The sequence below is a fragment of the Schistocerca gregaria genome, chromosome 11, assembly GCF_023897955.1.
Source record: "Schistocerca gregaria isolate iqSchGreg1 chromosome 11, iqSchGreg1.2, whole genome shotgun sequence".
NCBI lineage: Eukaryota > Metazoa > Arthropoda > Insecta > Orthoptera > Acrididae > Schistocerca > Schistocerca gregaria.
In genome coordinates this window covers 50,260,584-50,284,438 of record NC_064930.1, presented here as the reverse complement: position 1 = coordinate 50,284,438, position 23,855 = coordinate 50,260,584, and positions in this window count along the sequence as shown.

The window sequence follows — 23,855 nt, the reverse complement described above, 5'->3', positions numbered from 1 at the left end:
ACATCTGTCAACACCTGCTTTCTTTGGGATTGGAATTATTATATTCTTCTTGAAGTCTTAGGGTATTTAACCTGTCTCATACATCTTGCTCACCAGATGGTAGAGTTCTGTCAGGACTGGCTCTCCCAAGGCCGTCAGTAGTTCCAATGGAATGTTGTCTACTCTGGGGCCTTGTTTCGACTCAGGTCTTTCAGTGCTCTGTCAAACTCTTCACGCAGCATCGTATCTCCTATTTCATCTTCATCTACATCCTCTTCCATTTCCATAATATTGTCCTCAAGAACATCGCCCTTGTATAGACCCTCAATCTACTACTTCCACCTTTCTGCTTTCCCTTTTTTGCTTAGAACTGGGTTGCCATCTGAGCTCTTGATATTCATACACGTGGTTCTCTTCTCTCCAAAGGCCTCTTTAATTTTCCTGTAGGCAGTATCTATCTTACCCCTAGTGAGATAAGCTTCTACATCTTTACATTTGTCCTCTAGCCATCCCTGCTTAGCCATTTTGCACTTCCTGTCGATCTCATTTTTGAGACGTCTGTATTCCTTTTTGCCTGCTTCATTTACTGCATTTTTATATTTTCTCCTTTCACCAATTAAATTCAATATTTCTTCTGTTACCCAAGGATTTCTAGCAGCCCTAGTCTTTTTACCTACTTTATCAACTGCTACCTTCACTACTTCATCCCTCAAAGCTATCTGTTCTTCTTCTACTGTATTTCTTTCCCCCCTTCCTGTCAATTGCTCCCTTATGCTCTCCCTGAAACTCTGTACAACCTCTGGTTTAGTCAGTTTATCCAGGTCCCATCTCATTAAATTTCCACCTTTTTGCAGTTTCCTCATTTTTAATCTACAGATCATAACCAATAGATTGTGGTCAGAGTTCACATCTACCCCTGGAAATGTCTTACAATTTAAAACCTGGTTCCTAAATCTCTGTCTTACCATTATATGATCTATTTGATACCTTTCAGTATCTCCAGGATTCTTCCATGTATACAACCTTCTTTTATGATTCTTGAACAAAGTGTTAGCTATGATTAAGTTATGCTTCCTCTTTCATTTCTTAGCCCCAATCCGTAATCACCTACTATGTTTCCTTCTCTCCCTTTTCCTACTGACGAATTCCATTCACCCATGACTATTAAATTTTCGTCTCCCTTCACTACCTGAATAATTTCTTTTATCTCATCATACATTTCATCAATTTCTTCATCATCTGCAGAACTAGTTGGCATATAAACTTGTACTACTGTAGTAGGCATGGGCTTTGTGTCTATCTTGGCCACAATAATGCGTTCACTATGTTGTTTGTAGTAGCTTACCCGTACTCCTATTTTTTTATTCATTATTAAACCTACTCCTGCATTACCCCTATTTGATTTTGTATTTATAACCCTGTATTCACCTGACCAGAAGTCTTGTTCCTCCTGCCACCGAACTTCACTAATTCCCACTATATCTAACTTTAACCTATCGATTGCCATTTTCAAATTTTGTAACCTACCTGCCCTATTAAGGGATTTGACATTCCACGCTCCGATCCGTAGAACGCCAGTTTTCTTTCTCCTGATAACGACATCCTCCTGAGTAGTCCCCGCCCGGAGGTCCGAATGGGGGACTATTTTACCTCCGGAATATTTTACCCAAGAGGATGGCATCATCATTTAATCATACAGTAAAGCTGCATGTCCTTGGGAAAAATTACAGCTGTAGTTTCCCCTTGCTTTCAGCCGTTCGCAGTACTAGTGTAGCAAGGCCGTTTTGGTTAATGTTGCAGGGCCAGATCAGTCAACCATCCAGACTGTTGCCACCGCAACTACTGAAAAGGCTGCTGCCCCTCTTCAGGAACCACACGTTTGTCTGGCCTCTCAACAGATACCTCTCCGTTGTGGTTGCACCTACGGTACGGCTATCTGTATCGCTGAGGCACGCAAGCCTCCCCACCAGCAGCAAGGTCCATGGTTCATGGGGGGAGTAGGTTTAATAATGAATAAAAAATAGGAGTGCGGGTAAGCTACTACAAACAGCATAGTGAACGCATTATTGTGGCCAAGATAGACACGAAGCCCACACCTACTACAGTAGTACAAGTTTATATGCCAACCAGCTCTGCAGATGATGAAGAAATTGATGAAATGTATGATGAGATAAACGAAATTATTCAGGTAGTGAAGGGAGACGAAAATTTAATAGTCATGGGTGACTGGAATTCGGTAGTAGGAAAAGGGAGAGAAGAAAACGTAGTAGATGATTATGGATTTTGGCTAAGAAATGAAAGAGGGAGCCGTCTGGTAGAATTCTGCACCGAGCATAACTCAATCATAGCTAACACTTGGTTCAAGAATCATAAAAGAAGGTTGTATACATGGAAGAATCCTGGAGATACTAAAAGGTATCAGATAGCTTTTATAATGGTAAGACAGAGATTTAGGAATCAGGTTTTAAATTGTAGGACATTTTCGGGGGCAGATGTGGACTCTGACCACAATCTATTGGTTATGACCTGTAGATTAAAACTGAAGAAACTGCAAAAAGGTGGGAATTTAAGGACATGGGATCTGGATAAGCTGAAAGAACCAGAGGTTGTACAGAGTTTCAAGGAGAGCATAAGGGAACAATTGACAGGAATGGGGGAAAGAAACACAGTAGAAGAAGAATGGGTAGCTCTGAGGGATGAAGTCGTGAAGGCCTCAGAGGATAAAGTAGGTAAAAAGACGTGGGCTGCTAGAAATCCTTGGGTAACAGAAGAAATATTGAATTTAACTGATGAAAGGAGAAAATATAAAAATGCACTACATGAAGCAGGCAAAAAGGAATACAAACGTCTCAAAAATGAGATCGACAGGAAGTGCAAAATGGCTAAGCAGGGATGGCCAGAGGGCAAATGTAAGGATGTAGAAGCTTATCTCACTAGGGGTAAAATAGATACTGCCTACAGGAAAATTAGAGAGACCTTTGGAGAGAAGAGAACCACGTGTATGAATATCAATAGCTTAGATGCAACCCAGTTCTAAGCAAAGAAGGGAAGCCAGAACGGTGGAAGGAGAATATAGAAGGTTTATACAAGGGCGATGTACGCGAGGACAGTATTATGGAAATGGAAGAGGATGTAGATGAAGACGAAATGGGAGATAAGGTGCTGCGTGAAGAGTTTGACAGAGCTCTGAAGGACCTGAGTCTAAACAAGGCCTCCGGATTAGACAACATTCCATTAAAACTACTGACGGTCTTGGGAGAGCCAGTCATGACAAAACTCTACCAGCTGGTGAGCAAGATGTATGAGACGGGCGAAATACCCTCAGACTTCAAGAAGAATATAATAATTCCAATCCCAAAGGAAGCAGGTGTTGACAGATGTGAAAATTACCGAACAATCAGTTTAATAAGTCAAAGCTGCAAAATACTAACGCGAATTCTTTACAGACAAATGGGAAAACTGGTAGATGCGGAACTCGGGGAGGATCAGTTTGGATTCCGTAGAAATGTTGGAACACGTGAGGCAATACTGACCTTACGACTTATCTTAGAAGCTAGATTAAGAACAGGCAAACCTACGTTTCTGGCATTTGTAGATTTAGAGCGAGCTTTTGACAATGTTGACTGAAATAATCTCTTTCAAATTCTAAAGGTGTCAGGGGTAAAATACAGAGAGCGAAAGGCTATTTACAATTTGTACAAAAACCAGATGGCAGTTATAAGATTCGAGGGGCACGAAAGGGAGGCAGTGGTTGGGAAGGGAGTGAGACAGGGTTGTAGCCTATCCCCGATGTTATTCAACCTGTATATTGAGCAAGCAGTAAAGGAAACAAAACAAAATTTCGGAGTTTGTATTAAAGTCCATGGAGAAGAAATAAAAACTTTGAGGTTCGCCGATGACATTGTAATTCTGTCAGAGATAGCAAAGGACTTGGAAGAGCAGTTGAATGGAATGGACAGTGTCTTGAAAGGAGGATATAAGGTGAACATCAACAAAAGCAAAACGAGGATAATGGAATGTCGTCAAATTAACTCTGGTGATGCTGAGGGAATTCAATTAGGAAATGAGACACCTAAAGTAGTAAAGGAGTTTTGCTATTAAGGAAGTAAAATAACTGATGATGGTCGAAGTAGAGAGGATATAAAATGTAGACTGGCAATGGCAAGGAAAGCGTTTCTGAAGAAGATAAATTTGTTAACATTGAATATAGATTTTGTATCAGGAAGTCGTTTCTGAAAGTATTTGTTTGGAGTGTAGCCATGTATAGAAGTGAAACATGGACGATAACTAATTTGAACAAGAAGAGAATAGAAGCTTTCGAAATGTGGTGCTACAGAAGAATGCTGAAGATAAGGTGGATAGATCACATAACTTATGAGGAGGTATTGAATAGGATTGGGGAGAAGAGAAGTTTGTGGCACAACTTGACTAGAAGAAGGGATCGGTTGTGTAGGACATGTTTTGAGGCATCAAGGGATCACAAATTTAACATTGGAGGGCAGCATGGAGGGTAAAAATCGTAGAGGGAGACCAAGAGATGAATACACTAAGCAGGTTCAGAAGGATGTAGGTTGCAATAGGTACTGGGAGATGAAGAAGCTTGCACAGGGTAGAGTAGCATGGAGAGCTGCATCAAACCAGTCTCAGGACAGAAGACAACAAAAACAACAAAGTGATCTTCTGCTTTATTATAAAAGGTAGATTGGCATGAAGTCATGACTCCACCCACCTGGTTTGAACAGTAATGCCGTCAACATGGTGTACACTGTTTGAAGTGCATATAATATGGTGACAACAACATCACTCATTGCACCTGTGAACAAACATAAATAACTTGTGAAGTATTTAACTCCGGTAACAGAATGAAACTAACAGGAGAACCAAATGAAGAGGACAAACTAAATAAACGACAGTGTAAGAATAATGACATCACTGCAAAACAAATATTCGCCCAAAAATCAAGCACACAAAGTCCTCACATTTAACACAAAAAATTACAAAACTGAAAACTATTGGTGTTGTAAGTTTCACCTGACCAGTATTTATCAGATCTAATTAACAGTTGCAGCCAACATTTCTGAGATCGGTTATCAGTAAGCTGTAGAATTTTGTACGATTTCTTAAGACTTCAAGATTGCAATGCATTTGAAGCAAATCCCCACATACGGTAATACGTTTTAATGTAGTTACTCTGAGAGTTGTTGGTAATGCTAAAAACTTTCTCTCTCACGAACATCATCTGCATCAGAGAGAGAGGTAGTACCTGTCACAACTTGGTTGGTTGGTTGGGGACCAAACAGCAAGGTCATCAGTCCCATCGGATTAGAGAAGGTTGGAGAAGAAAGTCGGCTGTGTCCTTTCGAAGGAACCATTCTGGCATTTGTCTGAAGCGATTTAGGGAAATCACGGAAAACCTAAATAATGATGACTGGACGTGGGTTTCAACCATGGTTTCCCGAATTCGAGTCCACTGTGCTAACCACTGCGCAACCTCGCCTGGTAACTTGTTGAAACCAAACAGTTCATCCTTCCTGAAAGCTATTTTCCTTCTGAATAAAATTCCTGCCAAGTATGTCTCACAAACACCTGTAAACCTTAATCATTCTGGGTTGTAGTGTTGGCGTCAGGGATCTTCCTCTATTCTAAAGGAAATACTTTTTGTCAACCGAAAAATGTAAAAAATGCTGTCCTTATGAACTTCCCCAGTCCGAAAACATGACTGTACTTGTAGATCTAGAGTTTCACTTGTTATCACTCTGTAGAAGTGTTTCTACGAGTTCCTGTCATATTTGTCACTGATCTCCAGAACTGGAGAATCCCTAGCCTTTCTCACTCCCCTCCATCCTCATGTCACCCCCCTTCTCCTTCATCCCGATCCCTTGCCGTCCTGCACCTGGAAATTGGTGAGAAAAGATCGATCTGCGCTGAGGTGTTGGAGTGTTCAATTGATGAGATGTTGATGTCAGACAAAGAGAGCTCTGCTAACTGTATCAACTATAAGCACACAGCCGCACGGGATTAGCAGAGCGGTCTAAGGCGCTGTAGGTCATGGACTGTGTAGATGGTCTCAGCGGAGGTTCGAGTCCTCCCTCGGGCATGGGTGTGTGTGTTTGTCTTTAGGAAAATTTAGATTAAGTAGTGTGTAAGCTTAGGGACTGATGACCTTAGCAGTTAATTCCCATAAGATTTCACACACATTTTATTTTTATAAGCACACAGCTGAGGCCTGTGCCCATAGCTTCCTACATAAGAAATGGAAAAGAAATTACGACAGATGAGCGCAAAAAGAATGCTCTTCAGCAGATAATGGTGATGCAATAGAATGGCTTCAAGATGTATTTCGCAAATGATAACAATGGTTGCTAGTGCACAAACTGCTGACTTTGTTTGAAATGGCTTAACAATCGATATCTTCCGCTACAGAAGAGGCGATTTTTACCAGTCCAGCAGGTAAATGATAATATTCTTAGGCGCTTTACTGGGTGTAGGATCACAGCGGTAGTAGTAATAAGCTGAACTAATAATGACTCTCCATGGAGCCAAACAGACAGTGGTTGCAGCGAACCATCCTGTTCTGCAGACACAGACCGACTGATGCCTGTGCAAGACCCCCATCACGTAGTCTGGCAACACTGGAGGTATTAGGCTGGCACAGTACTTCACCAGTTGCAGCTACAGTCAGTGGAAGGGCCACAATTTGTCAGCAGCAGTTGAGCCAGTCCAGCAACTCCTGGGAGAATAGGAAGAAGCAGAGAAATAAGTGCTTAATAACATTACACCTGAATCGATTACATCTATATCTGTAGTTACTATTATTAACATCTCAAGTAACGGTTCTTTTTTTTTGTCTTCTTCTTCTTCTCCTCCTTTGTTCAGTGGCACAGCTGCCCTCCAGCATGTCGAGTGTTGCAGCAGCACAACGGCCTAGCTGGTCGGAATCTTCTCACAAAATTTCGATCACCAATTTTCTACTCCAAGTACTTTGTTAACACCGCCCTACATAGAGAGAAACAATTAATATAGTAAAATAAGGGAAATCAGAGCTTGCATGGAAAGATGTAGGTGTTCATATTACCACACAGTGTTCGAGAATGGAATAAGAGAGAATTATTGTGAATGTGTTTCGAAAAACCCTTTGCCAGGCACTTTAGTGTGATTTGCAGAATGGTGATGTTGATATGTAGTTGTAGATCTGCACCAGTGGCAGGGACCTATGGCATGTGGAGTCCTGTAGTGGAACTGGTCAGCAAATGGAGCAGGACTTGAATCTGCTATTGTTAGTGCTACTCATCAATGAAGACACCCTAAAGCAGAGTGTGGACATACTTGTTCATGAGTCGCAGAGGAGAACTGGAGGCTCTCAGTTTCTGCAGCCACAACTTGCTGAGCAGCATTGGCGGTGCACCAGGAGTCACAAACAGCATGGTGCAGGTGACTAATGGACTCCAACATACACACCATTCACTGAACCTCCAGATATTCCAGTAGTACTGCAAGGACAGGGTGTGGATGTAGTGGATGAGAATATAGCAATCTACCCCAGTGCACTACCACTTATACTCATTTCTACATGTAATCTAACTGTTAGTGGGTCAATGCATCTGAAAATAGGAATAGAAGCAGCAAACAATGGCTGAAGTGTGGTGATGGAGGTTGAGAATGTGATGAAGGGTGGTTTACTGAATCACAATTGGGGAGGTAGGTCGCACAGTATTATACACCAGTGTTTAGATGGCTATAGAGTGTAACCCATCAATTTCTTCCCTGGATATTTAATGTGGTGTTTTGACACTATCTATCACATCAATGTACGATGACACAGTGCTCAGGGTAAAATCTGGAAAGCTATCAAGTTCTTTATCATGCTCTACTGTTACAAACTCATTTAGTCTATGGATGATATTATTTCTTGTGTCAGAGAGAGTGAACCACTGGCTTCCCTGCATTTAAGCTGTACACAACGACTTTGTGAACTATCTTCATGTGTATAGTGTATGTGTGAACGACTGAGAACAATGCTTCAATTCATGTATCCATGCAGTGCGGAAGTCACCTACAATTCCTACAGTAGGTACAGATTCCACCCACACTAAATTTCAGATGGAATACCTGAGATCTACAATGTTCCTGTCAGTTTGAGGGAAATACGAACAGAATTTAGTGCATACAAGAAACAGTTATTCAAGAAATACTGTACTGCTATTAATAATGAACCAGTGGATTTTGCACCCTATATACAACTGCTGACGTATAAATTACATAAATTGTGTGGTTTTTGTTACTTCATAACCTTTTCATTATTGTGTGGCCATTGTAGCACAATCAATAAGGTAGTGGGTACACAAATTATTATTAGAATCCCTTTGCCTGTAAATACCTGATGTAGTCGGTATCATGTTATGGTGGGTCAAGTAGCCCTGTCACAAGGACTTTGTTGTAAGCGACTAGTCTGTTGTTGGCACAGAAGACCAGAACAAGAACAAGAAGTGTGGGACATTCCTTCCTGATAATACACAAGCAGTAAATGTGGCTGCACCCAACTGCAGCAAGACAGATTTCCTCATGTCATTGCTAGCACACCAGGAAGGAGTCCATATTTTCAAAAACGCTGTTTCAGCCCAAATAACAGCTATTACAGGAGATATTACAAGGTGTCGATGGTTCCCGATAAAATAAGAAAACTGAATGATGGTAGGCACAGACAAAACTTCCAAGAGTTTTTAGGTATTCATAACCATAAAAAGAGGTGAATATATTACTATTCCGTTCAACTGCTCTTCCAAGTCCTTTACCGTCTCTGACAGAATTACAATGTCATCGGCGAACCTCAAAGTTTTTACTTCTTCTCCATGAATTTTAATACCTACTCCAAATTTTTCTTTTGTTTCCTTTACTGCTTGCTCAATATACAGATTGAATAACATCGGGGAGAGGCTACAACCCGGTCTCACTCCTTTCCCAACCACTGCTACCCTTTCATGCCCCTCGACTCTTATGACTGCCATCTGGTTTCTGTACAAATTGTAAATAGCCTTTCGCTCTCTGTATTTTACCCCTGCCACCTTTAGAACATTATCAAAAGCTTTCTCTAAGTCTACAAATGCTAGAAACGTAGGTTTGCCTTTTCTTAATCTTTCTTCTAAGATAAGTCATAAGGTCAGTATCGCCTCAAGTGTTCCAACATTTCAACGGAATCCAAACTGATCCTCCCCGAGGTCCGCATCTACCAGTTTTTCCATTCGTCTGTAAAGAATTCGCATTAGTATTTTGCAGCTGTGACAAATTAAACTGATAGTTCGGTAATTCTCACATCTGTCAACACCAGCTTTCTTTGGGGTTGGAATTGTTATATTCTTCTTGAAGTCTGAGGGAATTTCGCCTGTCTCATACATCTTGCTCACCAGACGGTAGGGTTTTGTCATGACTGGCTCTCCCAAGACCGTCAGTAGTTTTAATGGAATGTTGTCTACTCCGGGGGCCTTGTTTCGACTCAGGCCTTTCAGTGCCCTGTCAAACTCTTTATGCACTATCATATCTCCCATTTCATCTTCATCTACATCCTCTTCCATTTCCATAATATTGTCCTCAAGTACATCGCCCTTGTATAAAACTTCTATATACTCTTTCCACCTGTCTGCATCCCTTCTTTGCTTAGAACTGGGTTGCCATCTGAGCTCTTGATATTCATACACGTGGTTCTCTTCTCTCCAAAGGCCTCTTTAATTTTCCTGTAGGCAGTATCTGTCTTACCCCTAGTGAGATAAGCTTCTGCATCCTTACATTTGTCCTCTAGTCATCCCTGCTTAGCCATTTTGCACTTGCTGTCGACCTCATTTTTGAGATGTTTCTATTCCTTTTTGCCTGCTTCATTTGCTGCTTTTTATATTTTCTCCTTTCTTCAATTAAATTCAATAATTCTTCTGTTAGCCAAGGGTTTCTACTAGCCCTCGTCTTTCACCTATTTGATCTTCTGCTGCCTTCACTATTTCTTCCCTCAAAGCTACCCATTCTTCTTCTTCTGTGTTTCTTTCCCCCATTCCTGTCAGTTGTTCCCTTATGCTCTCCCTGAAACTCTGTACAACCTCGGGTTCTTTCAGCTTATCCATATCCCATGTCCTTAAATTCCCACCTTTTTGCAGTTTCTTCAGTTTTAACCTACAGGTCATAACCAATAGATTGTGGTCAGAGTCCACATCTGCCCCTGGAAATGTCCTACAGTTTAAAACCTGATTCCTAAATCTCTGCCTTACCATTATATGATCTATTTGATACCTTTCAGTATCTCCAGGATTCTTCCATGTATACAACCTTCTTTTATGATTCTTGAACAAAGTGTTAGCTATGATTAAGTTATGCTCTGTGCAAAATTCTACCAGACGGCTTCCTCTTTCATTTCTTAGCCCCAATCCGTAATCACCTACTATGTTTCCTTCTCTCCCTTTTCCTACTGACGAATTCCATTCACCCATGACTATTAAATTTTCGTCTCCCTTCACTACCTGAATAATTTCTTTTATCTCATCATACATTTCATCAATTTCTTCATCATCTGCAGAACTAGTTGGCATATAAACTTGTACTACTGTAGTAGGCATGGGCTTTGTGTCTATCTTGGCCACAATAATGCGTTCACTATGTTGTTTGTAGTAGCTTACCCGTACTCCTATTTTTTTATTCATTATTAAACCTACTCCTGCATTACCCCTATTTGATTTTGTATTTATAACCCTGTATTCACCTGACCAGAAGTCTTGTTCCTCCTGCCATCGAACTTCACTAATTCCCACTATATCTAACTTTAACCTATCGATTGCCATTTTCAAATTTTGTAACCTACCTGCCCTATTAAGGGATTTGACATTCCACGCTCCGATCCGTAGAACGCCAGTTTTCTTTCTCCTGATAACGACATCCTCCTGAGTAGTCCCCGCCCGGGGGTCCGAATGGGGGACTATTTTACCTCCGGAATATTTTACCCAAGAGGATGGCATCATCATTTAATCATACAGTAAAGCTGCATGTCCTTGGGAAAAATTACAGCTGTAGTTTCCCCTTGCTTTCAGCCGTTCGCAGTACTAGTGTAGCAAGGCCGTTTTGGTTAATGTTGCAGGGCCAGATCAGTCAACCATCCAGACTGTTGCCACCGCAACTACTGAAAAGGCTGCTGCCCCTCTTCAGGAACCACACGTTTGTCTGGCCTCTCAACAGATACCCCTTCGTTGTGATTGCACCTACGGTACGGCCATCTGTATCGCTGAGGCACGCAAGCCTCCCCACCAACGGCAAGGTCCATCGTTCATGGGGGGGCCTTTTATATTATGAAAAGATAATGAACTAGCTATAACTTCTCATGGCAAAACCTGCTGGTGGTAATATAGCTAATACAAATTAGGTTGTTTCAATCATTTCAGAGCTTAGAGAGAGAGAGAGAGAGAGAGAGAGAGAGAGAGAGGTACCATCGAATAAGTATGGAAATTCGATAACTACACTGACCAGTACATAAAACGTAACCTCAGAGACACTGTTCAACATTGACCCACCTCAAGGCTAGTATCGTAAAATGTCGGAACAGAACAGTAAAAGCTCAAATGTTGATGGACTTTAATCCTCGCAGCTCATACAGATAAGTAGATATCCTCTCACAAATAATTGCACAATGTAATGCGACATTGCACAACAAAAATGATACCAATCAATGTTTTGGATAATGGAGTCCTAGGTATGGTATACAATCTCATTAAAATGGTGGATCTATGCAAGCAGAAATCTGATGTAGGCGATTTAGTATTGATTTCAAAACACAAGACTGTATTTGAGGAATCATACCTACCAATAAGAAATACAGAAGAGTTCGGAACTGATTGTGAGTACTGGAACAAAGCTGTTCTAGTCCAAAGTACCGTTATCCAAGATGGCGGCGATGATGTCATCCAAGATGGCGGCAATGACGTCAGTCAAGATGGCGGATTTTGGCAGGAAAGTGCCATGCCCACCTCCCCCAGAAAATGGTACGAAACTTAAAATTCCAACAGGATAATGCACCATACCATGCTTATATCTACTTAGTAAGGAAAATGGTGGGAAAAACTACTTGTCTATATTCTTTAACCAATTTCAAGCAGATGTGTTCATCACAGAATCTGGACTCCAACTAGCTTAGTTCATATTGGTGCCACCAGAGGGTGCTCTCCAGACATCAGGTTACGATGCAAGTACCATTATTGAAGATCACTGCACCCAGTGTGTTCACTGTGAACTCCAGAACCCAACTGAGTTAGTTCATATCGTGCCCACCACAGGGCGTTACCGTGACGTTGAGTAATGCACAAGATCGTCTGCTCTCACTCACATGTTATAACCAGACCTGCGCCACATCAACATCCCATGAACGAGCGGTTGCTGACGTCACAGCCTCCAGCCTAGACTTTTATACTCACGCTGGACAGAGTCTTCTGTAAATATACTAACGAAAGTAACACCCACATCACGCATCTAACGCAATAATTAGCTAAGTGCTTACTTCCATTTCAGTCTTAATCACATACAATAAGTCAAATTACAGTTTCAATACTGAATGATCAGATGAGAAGTTCCACATGTTCCCACTATGAGCACAATGTTCATTCATGACCTAGCACCACCCACCCCTAGAATGCTGCACCCCGTTTGGCTACTGCATTGTTCATGTGAATCCACTTCATAGAACCAAGGACTTGGAATCAATTTTCACGAATACCACACCCACCTGGACTTGGAATCAAATAGTTAAAGTTTCCGCCACTATCCTCAAAGACCGCCGCATCCCCCTAACGGCTCATGTTGTCAGGCTAATGGGTACTAACGTGCATAGTGCATGACGTAATCCATGATGGTGGGGCGAAATGGAGACTCTCACTATTAAGGACATAAGTTTTTATTTTGCAATCAATGTCTCCGCCACGAGATCTTAACTCCAACTGACCTAGTACACATTACTGCCACCACACAGTACTGTCATCCCTCCTGTGACCTAATCCCAGATGGTCTGTAGGCGGAAAATTGTGTGAAAATGACTCCGGCTGCTGGGGAGAGTATGGGAGGAGTGGACTCTATTTAGTTTGGAACATTTTATTTAGCGGTGGAATGTATTTATCACGATGACGCAAAACACTCAACTTGTTATGCTTGGGGTCAAAATACACAGCCTGCAGACACGCAAACAACTCCTAATTTACGCAAATAATTTAGATGCAGACATTCACACTCCTCCCAAATAATTCAGCACAGTTATGTCTAGACACGCTCAGTACTCGTAAACTGTCCAAATAACTCGTAGCACAGGCTACAGACCTGCTCGCAAAATAAATCAATCAACGGACGCAAGCACCCTTCGCCAACCCCTCTCCAGTAGAGCACACAGACTACCTCAGTGACATGGCGCGGCCGACAGCTGTCAAACCACGCACAGGCCCCTGCCCGGGTGCCGCAAGCGTGAGAAGGCCACATCTTATTCATACTTCATTTCTGAGAAATTCCTATCCAAATACGCCTTCACCTAGACACAGGTGCTGACGTGATCGGGCGGGAGCACAGCCACGAGATGCCACTGAACGGAGGCGAAAGTTGTATGTACGCGCCATTGATGGCGAGATCGGACAGGGCCGAAGGCTTATTTACAGAGCGCACACTCCAAACAGAACCGCTAGTGTGGGGCATTCCTCGCTACCCTCACTCTTTTTGTAGTCCAGCGAAGACGCTGCAAAAATCCATTCCTTAATAGCAGAATCTGCTTTATCCTTAGCGATTCTAACGGACCATGCATGACGTTTGACTGACGCTTCGTCGTGGGTAGCTACTTATCATCGCAAACGCATCAAGCAACGTTGTCAATCATATACTCAAGCCACATTGCTATCTGAAATAATAGCCAAGTCTAATTCTAGTAAATTCCATAGACCCCCCAGAAAAACTTAACGTTCGCTTTTATACTAGTTTTCGTCTTCTCTCAGCTTGTATTCACGGAAATCCTTGCCCTAACTGAACCTCTTTACGAAAATAACGCACAATAACGTCCAATGCAGTCTTCCGGACCTAACGTGATACCCACTCCATCATGTGATACCCATCCTGCTCGCAACATATGCAAATGTTCCCACAGCTATGTAGAGGCTCCCATATCCCAGCACAAAGCACGTTAATCAATCCAACATTATCATTTGCCCTTATCGAATTTACTCGCCGAATTACTGATGCTGCTGGTCTCGAAGCACCATCCATCTATTCTTACTGTGGGCTCTCAGCAGTTATTTTACACAGAACGCAAAATTGCATTGACAGTTGAACGTGCAAAATTGTCTCCACATTATCGAATACATACCAGACCTACAAGAATACTGCAAGCTTGGAAATACATTTACCACTGTAACTACAATTAAATATTACGATTGCTGGTACAGTCTGACAGCAATCAATGTACTGGTAATCTCTCCTCTTGAGGACAGTGCTTCAGTATATTTAGTGCATATAATTTTCCACTTAAAAACTCTTACTCATTCCTCATCGTTATCAATCTGCTCAATCTATACATCCCTCACGATAGGACACACAGTCATCCTCTTTAGTCATCCCATAACATAAACCGTACTAACTTTACAATGCAATACATACACATTTGACACAATGTAAGCCACACTAACTTTACAATAACATATATACACATTTTAGACAACCAGTGTGTTTATCTTTTATATGTGTACAACATCCGAAAAAATTATCATACGCCTACACTCACACAGGCTATATCTTACGATGCTCCCCAGTGCTAGGGAAGCACCATCAGCCTTTTCTTTCTTTCTACAGATGAGACATTCTGTGGTAACAAACTACTTTACACTGATCACCACTTAGCACCGACAACTAAACTCGCAAACTGCGATACATATCATCAAATACGTAAAGGCACCTACTCATTTACACTCTCCTCCCTCTGTGGCCAGGAGATTGAATATTAGTGCGTGAAACCAATCTCTAACTCAGCAATATATCAACACGTACCGTGTCGATGCGGTAAACATACAATTCCTATCCTACACCATACAAAATCAACCCTTTTACATGAGGACACCCTCACTGAATCGAAGTCACTCTCAGAGTTGATGTACAAATACAGACTTATGATAACGCAGGCTTTCTCGGCGAATCTTGATGATAAATTCTTCTCGGGTTGACAGCCGAGTCAATGCGTTGTTCTCCAGCAACGTTTCAGCAAGTTTCTTACTTGCCATCTTCAGGCGAAGTGTCGGGTTCACGTCTCGTCCGCGTCTTTATAGCCCGTGGTCCAGCGGCTATAAAGACCCGGACGAGACGTGAACCCGACACTTCGCCTGAAGATGGCAAGTAAGAAACTTGCTGAAACGTTACTGGAGAACAACGCATTGACTCGGCTGTCAACCCGAGACAAATACAGACTTGTTTCCCCCTCGGTACAAGAGCGCTGCTGTTTCTGGTCCAGACCTACCTGCTTCCTTGCGTTTCTACAGACATCTGCAGACTCTGGGATTACAAGGACACACCTATTTTCGCCATAATATTATATCATTTTCGCCGTACTTCTAGATATCAAGTACACAGCAGTAGCCTATCGATCGCTAGCGCAACATAATTCCGAACATATGCACTCGATATTTTTTCTCTACAAACCCGAAACTTTATCTACGTGGAGATTGCTCTAGACACTAGGTAACTAGAAACAAACATATGAAAAATCGTATTTCCACCCGCGAATACCGACCTCGCCGATGTAACAGATTCCAAATCATCCCTATAATTTAAAAGCCAGTTAAGGTCTTTCCTAAGTGTAGAGAACAGGCAACCATGTCTTCCACATGCCAGATGCACACACCACAATCGATCTTCTCTCAACTAAATAAAGGCTCTAAATGTCCACTAGGAGGTAACGGAACAATTTACATGGGAGAAAATAATGGCCCAGCGCAAACGCACCATCTTCTCAAATTTCCACTTGACCACGAAAACCGCCCAACACATACTAAGTATTAGTTCGCTATTCAGTCATGTAGAGGACTGCAAAGTAACTCTTATACAATACATCGGAGAGAGTAACATTCCAACAAGCATCTGCGTTAGGAAGACTGCTGCCGTTAACGTGAATCAGTACCGCAACAGCCTTTGCATACACCGAAACATCTAGATAACTGGTCACGTATATCTTCTATCACTATACTCACAGTTCAATGTTACAATCGCAGTTTCAATTGAATGGCATTCAGCAACGAGGGAAGTATCGTAAATACACCCCGATGAAGGCTGTTGCTCTGGAAATGGAAATATCTGTACCTTCCTTACTACTGGACATACTCTTCCCTTTGCCATCACAGTACTCCAAGTCAAATCCATACCCACCTTACGACTGGATATAGTCATTTCCTTTACTCAAAAACAAATTTTATAAACCTCATGCTCAGATGCGAACATATCACGCACACAGCACTAATACTAAGTACTATACTTCGTCAATAACTCTTTACATACCATACCAAATAATACTGATCAAAAAATCAACGATTGGTGTGCATATCTCTTACGTTCTTCCTGCGAGTCCTACGACCTTGTCATAGACGTAATTGACCAGATGTTAAAGAAATAACACCATCCCAACGACTACTGCATGTTACTGTCGGCCGGCCCCGTTGGTCTAGCGGTTCTAGGCGCTCAGACCTGAACCGCGCGACTGCTGCGGTCACAGGTTCGAATCCTGCCTCGGGCATGGACTTGTGTGAGTCCTTAGGCTAGTTAGGTTTCAGTAGTTCTAAGTTCTAGGGGACTGATGACCACAGATGTTAAGTCCCATAGTGCTCAGAGCCGTTTGAACCATTTTTTATGTTACTGTCACAAGCGGTCTTTGTTCTACAGCAGCACACAAGTGTCATTGTTAAATGCTACACCCTCTTTACAAATCGCGGTGCGACGTTACCTCTGAATGAGGCGGGTTTTTCCGGACAGATACCGTCACAGTGATCGTACTAATACGTATTATCAACCAACGATGGAATCTCGTCATAAAATCTATGAATTTTGAAAGATTCTACTAAGGTACGTGGTATGTAAGAGGTATTTGCGACTCCCTCACACCGCCCCAACTAGAAAATTCTCTAGTATTTGCAATGCATTCTGTCTCGAGACCATATCAGAGCTTTCGCGATATATCCGCGAGTTATAAGGGACGTCTGATTGAGAAGGAGCACAAACAGTAGTAGTAGATGATGTGCCGATTGAGGTCCTAAGGAGGAAAAATGTACACTAGCTTCCCAGATCTCACGTGTTAGAAATTATGTCCATCATTTGCAGGTCTTTCCATTCAAGCACATACTAGCATAGGCTCACATCCACAAGTGAATCATATTTCTGGCACTCTCGTATCTCTAACCCAGGCACCTTCGTCGAACCTGTCTGCTACAGTAAACCTACAACCTGGTTTTAGTCAGACCCCACACATATTGCAGTCGCACCCATTTCTACAGATTTCCACAAGTGATCGTTCCAATCTAAGTCAGAACTGAGCAGAAGTAGATTAGATTAGATTAATACTTGTTCCATGGATCATGAATACAACACTTCGTAATGATGTGGAACATGTCAGGTTAATGAAAGGTGTCTGTACACGATATTACATTACACAAAATATTGCATGACACTAATGTTTAAGTTAGTTTTTTTCCCTCCCTTAATTTATATCTAAAAATTCAGCCAATGAGTAGAAGGAGTTGTCATCTAGAAATTCTTTTAATTTATTTTTAAATGTTGGTTGACTATCTGTCAGGCTTTTGATGCCGTTTGGTAGGTGACCAAAGACTTTTGTGGCAGCATAATTTACCCCTTTCTGTGCCAAAGTCAGATTTAACCCTGCATAGTGAAGATCATCCTTTCTCCTGGTGTTATAGCTATGCACACTGCTATTACTTATGAGCTGGGTTGGATTAAAACAACAAATTTCATAAGTGAATATATATACTGTGAGGTTACTGTGAGGATCCCTAGATCCTTAAATAGATGTCTGCAGGATGACCGTGGGTGGGCTCCAGCAATTATTCTGATTACACGTTTTTGAGCAACGAATACTTTTCTACTCAACGATGAATTACCCCAGAATATGATGCCATACGAAAGCAGTCAATGAAAGTAGGCATAGTAAGCTAATTTACTGAAATACTTATCACCAAAATTTGCAATAACCCTAATAGCATACGTAGCTGAACTCAGACGTTTCAGCAGACCATCAATGTGTTGCTTCCAGTTTAACCTCTCATCAATGGACACACCTAAAAATTTTGAAAATTCTACCTTAGCTACAGACTTGTGTTCAAAGTCTATATTTATTACTGGAGTTGTGCCATTTACTGTACAGAACTGTGTTTTATCAAAATTTAAAGAGAGTCCGTTTGCTGAGAACCACTTAAGGATTTTTTGAAAAAAATCATTTACAATTACATCACTTAGTTCTTGGTTTTTGGATGTCATTACTATACTTGTATCATCAGTCGCAAAAAGACATATCCACCACCTTCTGCAACCCGTGTAGAAACAGGACGACCTGAGTTACTGCAACATGACCGTGTTTTGAGCATTCGGTGGAAATGCGCGCAGTGTGGTACGTCCCCAAACTAGATACAAGTACTACAGATCCCTGTCCATTCAGATCAATCAGGCCAACGTGCTATCATCGTTATTCTCTACCCTTCCGACACAGAAAAATTACGCACTATAAAAGCTTATACGATTAATCATACAGTGCATACAATTTTGAAAATTCTACCTTAGCTACAGACTTGTGTTCAAAGTCTATATTTATTACTGGAGTTGTGCCATTTACTGTACAGAACTGTGTTTTATCAAAATTTAAAGAGAGTCCGTTTGCTGAGAACCACTTAAGAATTTTTTGAAAAAAATCATTTACAATTACATCACTTAGTTCTTGGTTTTTGGATGTCATTACTATACTTGTATCATCAGTCGCAAAAAGACATATCCACCACCTTCTGCAACCCGTGTAGAAACAGCACTGAAGCTTATACGATTTTTAGGATTTGCAAGTCACCTAGGCATCGATGCAGGTGCAATGATGCATAACTGCGGCAGACCTCCAGTGCGGAGAAACAGATTTCACAATACTCCCATGGAATAGCGCAGAGTGTAGCCATCCATTCATTCTTAACGGTGTTCCCAATCCCTCACCTCAAACTGCTACTGCTACTGCTACTGCAGATGCCTATGTGGACAGGATCCTATTAAAGATATACAGGCACTGCAGAGTTCACTTTAAAGTCTGATCATCTATACTCTAGGCGAATGGTAGTTTGAGAAGCTCCCTCTTGTCATATTTAGTTGTTTCAAACCCTGTTTTCTAACACGCTTTTGCTCAACGCCAGACTTCGATGCCTGTGTTAGGTTCTAAACTGACATTAAGACACTCTGATCCATGGCCTCTCACAGAAGACTAGACATTGTGTCATGTAAATGATATTCTTACGGTGGATAGCATAACACTGGATAATTTTAAATAAAACACAGTTACAAGATAAGGAAACTAGAAGAGTTTGGCTGCATTGTGGATAGCTTCCAAACTACCATCCGAAAGGGATTCACGACTCATATATCATAGTGATGGAATATATGATGGCTCTGCATTCCATTTCGAGTGATTCCTTATTTTGCACTCATGTATGTTATCACTGTTTCACCCCCAGAAGTTTCCAACCATCCACAAAACTTTGTCCCCAACTCAAACAAGGGTTGCCAGTCAATCATTATGTGCTAACCGACAGTGCTCCAATGTAAAGATGGGATGAAAAAGACACCGCCGATGTACTGTAATATTAAGCAACACACCTCCTAGCGTGAAGAATTTTACAGTAACTCCAACACTGGCCAATCATGTGACAGCTTGTTTCCACAATTTCAGTATCATAGCTAAACCATCCCTTCTCTACTTCATGAGTACCATTGAGAACATGGATAGATGATTAATCAGTACGCCCATTCATAATTAATTCTCGAACACAAAAATCATAAAAGTATACATATTTCTAAGGCCTCGTTCATAGTACTTAATTTACGATCTATCTCTCTGCGTTTGGAAGTCACAGAGCATTCTACCTGTTTTAGGGTAAAAGACCATCTTCACACAGTCATTGACCAACCCGCCCTGCAGCACCATTAGAAAATTAATCTCCAGTCGATCAGAAGAAGACTGCTACACTCCACGACTTGCGAATGAATAGAGCTTTCCGAGTCCTAACCCATCTAAATGCACGAGATTTCTCGAGATGTGACCATGTCGAGAGGCTTAGCACTCCTTATCAATGTACAGTAACAGATTTCAAAGTGCTGTAATGTAATAGTATACAGTTAAGAAGAACAAGAAAAGACTGATTTTTATATGCGATGGAGTTCCAGGTGGATTGAGTTCGACACATTCTTACATAAATCATCCAAGCTGTAAACTCTAAAGTATTGTTCGTATTGTTCTAGACTCTAGGATCGGTACCTGGAAGGTACTAGTAAGAGAGAGAACATTAACACATGCACTCCTAAGACTACAACGTTCTGTACTTAAAAACGGGCTATAATGTTCGATCGCGTACGTTTCCGGCCTATCAGACATACATCCTTCTTGATGGTTTCTCTACGCTGAAGTATCTTATCGAATCATAAAACGAAAAAACTACTTCTGTAAAACATTTACTTTGCATAATACGAGCACAATATAGCTTTGCAGATACGTAGTGACCACTGTTCACATCTGATAATAGTTCAGAAATCATACGATGCCTGCATCAGGCCCATATAAAATGATGGTAGTGTGGGATACATCCTACAAGGAAACAGATAAACGCATAGCAGCAGCGTCCGACATAAGAAAATTACAAGTCATTCCGTCACTAATTCTATAAACACCACATGTGTCAGGCAAATGTATACACGTGGGTTTGTTGCGTGGCACAACCTCATACCACTAACTTAGTTATGATGCTGAAGTCTCGATTTTACACCCAAGATGCGACAGGGGCGATCGCCTAAATCAAATTTCGTTTAGAGGAGTGTGTGAAGTTTCATCACACATGAGATGGAAGCCTTCTGATGATCGACAGGTTTACTGTTAACGATCGCAAGTAGACAGTGCTTTAACGCACATACATAACACGTTGTTGTATATGAGTAGAACGCAGGCTATGTCACGTGACTGAAGCATCCAGAAAGAACACTGGAAAAAAATTAACCTCCATCAACTTGACCTTCTCTAGAATGAATCTGTTAGTCATTAAATCGTATCTCGTTACAACGCCATCTCAATCGATCACCCGGTCCACTCTCTGTTATCATTTAACACTGATGGAAGTAAGTGTAGAAATGAGTCGTTCTCTGTCATCCCAAAGAGCATCAAATACAGTAGTCAACTCGCGAGTATCGCTGGTACCTCAATAGACATACAGTACAATGCAGTCTCAATGGGAAAAAATTGACTACCTCCGTTATTCCCTTTGTTTCACTTTTCACGTTTTAACGGATTCCTCCTGTTACTGCATACTTGGTCCCATATACAAATTGTTCGGTGCAAACCAGAAGCATTTGGGTCGACATTCGGTCAATTTATACCTATTAGCTCCTTATTTTTCGCATTTCTGTCGATTTTAGATCAGATCTAACCAGACCCGCAGTAGACCCAAGTTATCGTTCGAATGTGGATCTGCCGCATGTTATATCCGGGTCGATGTTGAGATGCAGATCCAGAATATGCCATGCATGGGATAGGGTTTGGAGTTGGATCCATCACAGCCAATGTACGGATCAGTGTTGGGATGCAGATCCGCAATCTACCACATTCGTGTTAGTGTTCGATGGTGGATCTGCTGTGGACTATATATATGGACCTATGTTCAGAGACAGATCGACCACACGCCACATCTGCGATAGTATTCATGGGTGGACCAACCTTGCATTATGTTCGGCCGCGTATTCTATGTCCGAAGTTTGGTCCGCCAGCAGAGGGGGCTGTGTCCTGGGACCGGTGCGTGAGGCGTGCATATACACTCCTGGAAATTGAAATAAGAACACCGTGAATTCATTGTCCCAGGAAGGGGAAACTTTATTGACACATTCCTGGGGTCAGATAAATCACATGATCACACTGACAGAACCACAGACACATAGACACAGGCAACAGAGCATGCACAATGTCGGCACTAGTACAGTGTATATCCACCTTTCGCAGCAATGCAGGCTGCTATTCTTCCATGGAGACGATCGTAGAGATGCTGGATGTAGTCCTGTGGAACGGCTTGCCATGCCATTTCCACCTGGCGCCTCAGTTGGACCAGCGTTCGTGCTGGACGTGCAGACCGCGTGAGATGACGCTTCATCCATTCCCAAACATGCTCAATGGGGGACAGATCCGGAGATCTTGCTGGCCAGGGTAGTTGACTTACACCTTCTAGAGCATGTTGGGTGGCACAGGATACATGCGGACGTGCATTGTCCTGTTGGAACAGCAAGTTCGCTTGCCGCTCTAGGAATGGTAGAACGATGGGTTCGATGACGTTTTGGATGTACCGTGCACTAATCAGTGTCCCCTCGACGATCACCAGAGGTGTACGGCCAGTGTAGGAGATCGCTCCCCACATCATGATGCCGGGTGTTGGCCCTGTGTGCCTCAGTCGTATGCAGTCCTGATTGTGGCGCTCACCTGCACGGCGCCAAACACGCATACGACCATCATTGGCACCAAGGCAGAAGAGACTCTCATCGCTGAAGACGACACGTCTCCATTCGTCCCTCCATTCACGCCTGTCACGACACCGCTGGAGGCGGGCTGCACAATGTTGGGGCGTGAGCGGAAGACGGCCTAACGGTGTGCGGGACCGTAGCCCAGCTTCATGGAGACGGTTGCGAATGGTCCTCGCCGATACCCCAGGAGCAACAGTGTCCCTAACTTGCTGGGAAGTGGCGGTGCGGTCCCCTACGGCACTGCGTAGGATCCTACGGTCTTGGCGTGCATCCGTGCATGCGGCGATCCGGTCCCAGGTCGACGGGCACGTGCACCTTCCGCCGACCACTGGCGACAACATCGATGTACTTTGGAGACCTCACTCCCCACGTGTTGAGCAATTCGGCGGTACATCCACCCGGCCTCCCGCATGCCCACTCAAAGTCTGTCAACTGCACATACGGTTCACGTCCACACTGTCGCGGCATGCTACCAGTGTTAAAGACTGCGATGGAGCTCCGTATGCCACGGCAAACTGGCTGACACTGACGGCGGCGGTGCACAAATGCTGCGCAGCTAGCGCCATTCGACGGCCAACACCGCGGTTCCTGGTGTGTCCGCTGTGCCGTGCGTGTGATCATTGCTTGTACAGCCCTCTCGCAGTGTCCGGAGCAAGTATGGTGGGTCTGACACACCGGTGTCAATGTGTTCTTTTTTCCATTTCCGGAGTGTACATAGACACGCAGAAAGCACGGCAAATGCTCTCTGAATGTAGGGGTGACTGGATACAGTCGTGTACAGTGCTATATTACACCTCCTGATCAGTGCATTTGGGCTAGGTGACGGCGGCTGTGCTACATTTACAGGCAAATTTAGAACACAGAACGAAGTTATTATGTCGTGATCACATGAACAGATCTGACCTAAAATCGATATAATTGCGAAAAATAACGTTGGAATAGGTATAAATTGACAGAATATACACCGAAGTGCTGTGAATTGAGGAAGTACTTGGGTGTCATCCGGTTCGCGCCGAACAGTTTGTACATGGGAGCAAGTATGTGGCAACAGGAGGACTCCAGGAAAACTTCGACATTGAAGAGAGTGGAATCAGGGA